At 37.9% G+C, this 7,491-nt stretch overlaps 1 pseudogene; it reads right to left on the reverse strand.

The window, feature by feature from the left end:
* Nucleotides 1-217: 217 nt before the first annotated feature.
* On the reverse strand, nt 218-1,637 carry LOC128164387 (uncharacterized; annotated as a pseudogene).
* Nucleotides 1,638-7,491: the final 5,854 nt, after the last annotated feature.

Here is a 7,491-nt window from a genome sequence, read left to right on the forward strand (position 1 = left end):
AAGACATTACTTTACAAGAACTGTAATCTGTTGACAATCCTAACCCATCATCCAGATAAATGACAATTTTATGACCCTGTGATCTCCAATATTTGAGCAAAGGCTTGAACAATTGCGTAAAGATAAACGGAGCTGAACTCAGGCCAAACGGAAGAACTAAAAGAAAAAACTAAAAGAGTAATATACATTTTTCCAACAAAAACTGAGGTACTGAAAGTGGGAAGGATTAATGTCCAAATGATGATAACCACTCTTGAGATCAAACTTGAACATAAAATCATTTCCATTACAATATTTAATAGCGGAATTAATGCCTTCTAACTTGAATTTGTTTTTGGACACACATTTGTTTACATGCCTAAGATCTAAAATAAGTCTTTTCTTGCCATGAGAATTTGTAGCGACAGAAAGAGGATTGACAATTGATGGAACACTTTTACATTTAATTATAACTTTTTTACTCAATAAACTCTCAATTTCGCAGTCTACAAAGTCTTCGCTGTCAAGAGAAGACTTGTTGTTTTGAAGATAAACAGAATCTGGAAAAAAACTCAAAAGGAATACAATAACCAAACTGGATAGTATCAATAATGTATTGTTCGGCGCACAATTTTTCTTTCCAGAACGACAAATGTTTTGCTAAATTGCCTTTGACATTTTCTGTATTTCTAAACTTTACAACATCTAGAAATTCATGTTTATAAGTCAAGTTTTCATTTACCAGTTTATGTTCTCTGACTTTCTTCCGATGCACTGGTCTGGGTTGATGTTGGTTTTCCAATGGCCTGACTTCTCTTTTTAAGCGGACAGTTGATGCTCCAATGACCGAATCCGTTACAGTATAGACACTGATCCGGTTGAATTCTGTACGGTCCGGATTGCGAACCTCCGTTGTTCCAGCCTGCAGAGTTGAACTGGAACCTGGGGTAGGGAGCATATCTAGGTTGAACGAATTTGCTATCGCCACGAAAAGGATTACTTAAACCTTTCTTATCAAACCTTTTCCTTTTAGCCCTAGCCTCTGCCTGTCTGAGCCTCTGGCTTTCTTCTGAATTCTCTGTAATTGGGTCGTCTTTGAATTCTTTGGCCACGTCCCATCCATATTTGTCTGCAATTCTAATAACTTTTTTCTGCTCTTTAATGCGAAGTACAGAGTTCTTAATAACGTCTTTAACAATGGCAATATCACCGAAATCAATAAGTTTCTCAATTTTTTCAAATCGGATTGAATGTCTGTTAGAAAATTGTACCTCTCTTTATGGTGTTCAAGTTTGAAGTCAACAGAATTCTCTTTCCCTTGTGTAGCAGAGGTTTTGGCTTCGAATTCTTTCAAAATCGATTTCTTGTTTTCGGCCAGGGCAGCGTCTAACTTGCATGAGAATAGCTGAAAAGCTTCTGCATTGGTCAGGTCTTCCGTAAAGCGAGAGTTGCTTGATGACATGGGGCGTCCGTTTATCTCGTGCAACGAGTGTCTGTCCGGGCTACCACGTGAACTGACTGTGTCCGAGTCCGACATCTGAACGTAACTAAGTGGTCGTAGCTAAGTTGTCAAATGGCAATAGAGCCTTGGTCCTGGGTTTAAATACCACAAGAACCGAATAACTCATTACAAGAAAATAGTTCCCAGCTCTAATATTAACTCCTAAGGTAACCGTTACTTATATAAAACGCGATACAAATTGAACACCGAATAGTCAATACAGCCTGAGCGCGGCACCCAAACCCAAAGCCACCGGGATCGAACCTCAAATGTACAAACCAATTTTTAAAAATTTTATATGGAAACGAAAAGAAATATATGTGGGATACATAAAGACTTATTATACAGCTTGAATACAGCGCACTGACGGTATCCATGCCACCTTTTAAAAGCGTAAAACGTTTATCAATAATTGCCATAACTAACACTTTTTCTATTCGTTTTAAAGATTAAATTTTATAAAATACATATATTTTCCCCTACTCCCATATATTTTTGAAAAGAAACAAATGCATGGTTATGATGTCAACGAAGTCCTTCATTTAAATTGTAAAAGTTCATGTTTCCTGGGACACGGGTCCAGGCCACAGGACAGGGCCAAGATGGATATATAGTAAAAATATATACAATCTTAGAAAGTATTCTTATCTACTCATATATATATATATGAAATAATGACAATAACAAACTGTCATATAAGAAAAAAATAACAAACTATATTTCAGAAAAATTAAATGCAAGGTTTCGATGTCCAATAGTTCTCTACTCTAAGTGTGAAATTTGTTTTTCTTGGTCTGGGATTCAGGTCCTATGGCGAGGCCAATAAGACCATATATAAAAAAAAGTATTAATTAAGGTCTTCCGTTTCCAACGGAAGATCTTATAGTGATTGTAATGTTGTTTTTTATTATTTTTTCCCCCTTTTTGTCTTTTAAATTTCTCAGAGATGTCTTGATGAATTTTTATGAGATTTTCAGGAATGACTGAAAATATAAACATCTAGAGGTTTTTAGTAAAAGATTTTCTAAATTCACTTCCGTTCGTCCGTTTCCTGTCCCGCGACAAAAAGTTTGTCACCTCGAGATCTCAAAAACGGTAAAGACTTGAACATTCAAACTTTGTGGGGTGATAGACCTATAGCTGTAGATGTGTTTTTAAACACTTTTGTTTTGTTCGTCGTAACTTCCGGTCGTCAACGGAAGCACTTCAAAAATAATTATTTTTATGCATTAACTTTTTTGTCCACAGAATAAACATATAAGTATAAATCTATACATAAGATATCTCTGCGATGTAATATGAACAAAAAAATTCTACTTCCGGTGAAATATCTCAATAATCTCAGGTAGCTTTTATAAAACACATTTTGTACCCGCGATATCTCAGAAAATAATCGTGATCAAGGCACGAAACAATAACGTATGATAGACATTTTATTGAAGATGTGTTTAACCACTTTTATTTTGTCTTCCGTCACTTCCGGTCTACACCGGAAGAGTTCAAACAAATCGAGCTGTTTGTCTGTTTAACTTTTTTCCTTTGATAGTTTTGGTAACTTCGATAAATAATAATGTAAGATAGGCAAGTAAACAAGAAATAACAAATTTAATTTTCATTGAGCACTTCCCTTTGTCCGTTTCCTGTCCCGGGACAAAAAACCTCATTTTGACGAGATCTATAAAAACGGTAACGACTTGAACAACCAAACTTTGTGGAATGATAGACCAATGTATGAACATGTGTTACCACTATTTTGTTTAATCTGGCGTAACTTCCGGTCGTCACAGGAAGTACACCAAATTTTGATTTTTTAAAAATTATTTTGTTTACTTAGCAGGGAAGTAACATTTAAGCTAAAGAAATATAAAAGGTCATATTTAAATGGTAAAAAAATCTACTTCCGGTGAGACATCTCAAATATCTCAAATAGCCTTATTTTATAAAAACATAAAGTACTCGCAAGATCTCAGAAACTGTTAAAGATCAAGACAACAAACTTATATGGATGATGAACATTTATTTGTACATGTGTTTAACGGGTTTAATTTTGTCGTACGTCACTTCCGGTTCTCACTTGAAGCATTCAAGCAGAAGACTTTTTTTTTTACTTTAGATTTTTTTAACATTTTACTCAATGTGAAGAACAGTAACGTTCCGTAGGTAAATGTACTAAAAATATCTACTTTTGATTTCCTTAATCACTTCCGTTTGTCCGTTTCCGGCCCCGAGATAAAACTCTTTTCTTAACAAGATACTATAGGTAACAAAAATTTGAACATCCAACCTTTGAGGAAAGACAAAACAATGTATGAAGATATGTTAACTATAATAATCTGAATGATCTGGCGTAACTTCTGGTCGTCACAGAAAGTACTCATAAATTGACACCTACTCTTTTGTTTTGTTTAACATAGAAATAATTTCTTTGGAATTCCTTTACAGTATATGTTGTGTTATACCCAGAACTCAGCCAACACGTGTGATCGCCATTGTAGAACTACTTTTTATTATGTCAATACGCAGTACAATATAACAGTGAACCCCATACTGTAGTTATTATAAATCCGGAATACACCACATTCCTCCCCTTCATTTATATTGTCCATATCAATAATGATCAATAAAATTACATCACATTTTAACCATTTCAATGTTTTTTCAATGTTACTGATATAACTGTTCATGGCCTTTGAATATTTTATGTAACAAGCTATTTAGCTAACAAAATCATATTACAATAAATGACTAGAATATGAATGCATACAATAGTATAACACAAACATCATTACAGGAAAGAACCTCTGGTTCTAACTGACTACACGGAGATTATTATGCTCCCAAACACAGTGTAATCAGAAATAATATTCACAAATTAAGCTTCTTTGGAGCCCGTCTCTCTCTTTGAGGATAGCGTCGAGCCATTGGAGTTGGCACACTTGTGGAAGGTTTGGAAAGTTTTTCTGACACTACCGGAGATTTCAATACAGTTGGAGGAATCGCATCATTTCCTCCTGCGGTATGAGTTGCTGTAGGAACGACGACTTCCGGTATATCTATAACTGGTTCCACGTTGGTATCGCTGGTTCCACTGCGAAGCTGGTCAGCATGACGTCGCCATGTGGTGCCAAGTCCCGTGTCAACTGTGTATGACAGTGGCCCAGTACGAGACTGTATCTCTGCGGGAATCCACTTGCGTTCCGCGCTCCTATAATCTCTCGTCATGACTCTCTGTCCTTCTGTAAACTCCCTCACATTGGACTGAATGGAAAGTTTCATCTTCTCTTGTCCAGATGACACTGTATTGTATAGGCTCGGTTTGATCAAGTCCAGTCTGGTTCGTAAATTGCGTCCATAAAGTAGCTTAGCAGGTGTTTCATTTGTAAGAGAGTGCGGTGTTGTGCGATATCTAAATAAAAATGTACTCAGTTTTTGTTGAATAGAACCACAAGATTCCTTAGCACTCTTCATTGCCTGTTTAAAAACTTGAACGAGACGCTCAGCTTGTCCATTGGTCCGGGGATGATAGGGCGCTGATGTAATGTGTTTGATTCCGTTTTGTGTGAGGAATAAATGGAATTCTTCTGAAACAAACTGAGGGCCATTATCAGACACAATCACCTTAGGAAGTCCAAGTTGAGAAAATAAAATACGCAATTTCTCAATGGTATTTGTTGTAGTAGTACTGTTCATTGGGAAAATTTCTACCCATTTTGAATGTGCATCTATGATGAGTAGAAACATTGAGTTCATAAAGGGCCCAGCAAAGTCTATATGTAAGCGGTCCCAGGGTTCCTTTGGCCAGTCCCAAGGATGTACAGGTGCAGATTTTGGCATGTTGCTATGTCTCTGGCAACCACTACAGGTAAAACATAACTTTTCAATATCTTGATCCATCTTAGGCCACCATACAAATGATCTTGCAATAGACTTCTTTTTCACAATCCCAATATGCCCCTCGTGCAACTCTTGTAAAACAATGTTTCTAAGTTTCTCGGGCACAACAACACGATTTCAAGCAATTCTGGTGACAGGTCAGTTCCTTAAATCTGTAACTGTATGGACGAAATCTCTCATCGTCTGTAGGTAAAGCAATGTGTCCTGTTCGAACACTGTCCAACACATGTGATAAGATCGTATCTCGTTGAGTTCCCAGTTTAACTTGTGCACTGGTAACTGGTAGGTTCTCCATCTGAGTATTGTAAAATACTGCTGCTGTGTCTTCATAATCTGTGGTTATGGAGAGAGGTAGTCTACTCAGGCCATCTGCATTACAATGAGATTTGGTGTTTCGGTATTCAATGTTGTAAGTATGTCCAGCCAGATACAGTGCATACCTCTGTAATCTTGCAGCTGTCATGGCAGGTATTCCAGCACTCGGATTCAGGATGCTAACCAAAGGTTTGTGGTCGGTTACTAATGTGAATCGACGGCCATAAAGGTAAGTGTGAAATTTGACTACTCCCCAATATAAAGCTAAGGCTTCCTTGTCGATCTGAGAATATGCCTTTTCAGCCTTTGTAAGTGATCTTGAAGCGAATGCTATGGGTCTTTCTGTACCATCATCCATGACATGTGAAAGTACACTACCAAGCCCATATGGAGAAGCGTCACAGGCTAGCTTGACAGGCTTGTGTGGGTCATAATGACAAAGAACTTGCTCTGACGTCATCAACTCCTTAACTTCAGCGAAGGCTTGTTCACACTGTTTTGTCCATTTCCATGTTTTCTCTCCTTGCAGAAGTTCATTCAGTGGACCTAGGACTGTTGACAGGTTTGGTAAAAAGGAACGGTAGTAATTGACTAATCCCAAGAATGACCGTAGTTGCTGTAGGTTCTCTGGTCTAGGTGCTTTAAGTACTGCATTGACTTTGTCTGGTGACTTCTTTAATCCTTCTTCGGAGATCATGTGACCGCAGTAGGACACTTGTTCTTGAAAGAAGTCGCATTTGTTAAGGTTTGCTCGTAGACCAAACTTCTCTAGGCGCTCTAAAACCGCGTCAAGATTTGCAAGGTGTTCTTCATCTGTTTTCCCACTAATGATCATGTCATCTAAAACACAAGATGTAAACGGTACCCCTTGTAACACTTGTTCTATTGCACGTTGCCATATTGCAGGGGCTGCCACTACTCCGAACTGCAAGCGTGTATACTGGTACAAGCCCTTCTGTGTGTTTATTGTCATCAATTCTCTTGTCGCCTCATCAACTTCCATCTGGTTGTAAGCTTGAGTCAAGTCTATCTTTGAAAATTTCTTTCCTCCCGCGAGTGAGGCGAATATGTCTTGGATTCGAGGTAATGGATACTGGTCGACTTTCATGACTGGGTTTATGGTTACCTTGTAGTCCCCACAAAGACGTACTTGTCCATTCTTCTTTACCACTGGCACCACTGGTGAAGCCCATTTACTGTGAGTAACAGGCTTAATAATGCCTTCTTTTTCCAGACGCTGAAGTTCTTCCTCAACCTTTGGCTTCAGTGAATAGGGCACGAGTCTAGCTTTACATAATTTTGGTTGGGCATTGTCTTCGAGGTACAATGTAGCTGTGATTCCTTTCAATTTTCCGATCTCTGATCCAAATACAGCTTTATGTTTGTTGAGAATCTCCTTCAATACCGCGTCTGTTTTCTGTGTAGATTGTTGTAGCTTCAGTACTTTGATTTCATGCCAGTTCACTTGAAACTGTAAAAGTCCATCACGCCCAAATAGTGCTGGTCCTTTCTGAGCAACAACCATCAAGTCCATGTTTTTCTGTTGTTTATTCAACGTCACCGGTACATGTGCCATGTCCAAGAGATTAATGCTCTCACCCGAAAAAGTATTTAGCTTGATTCTGGTCTTTTGAAGTGGAACATCACTAAGATTTTCCCTATAGAACGTCTCTGGTATGATGGAGACAGATGATCCAGTATCAAGTTCCATGTCAATTTGCTGTCCTTTGATCATTAACTGAAGTATAATCGGATCCACTTTCCTCACATTGTTCACAAAATGCACATGTAGTATAGGTTCA

This window comes from Crassostrea angulata, chromosome 10 (assembly GCF_025612915.1).
Source record: "Crassostrea angulata isolate pt1a10 chromosome 10, ASM2561291v2, whole genome shotgun sequence".
Lineage (NCBI taxonomy): Eukaryota > Metazoa > Mollusca > Bivalvia > Ostreida > Ostreidae > Magallana > Magallana angulata.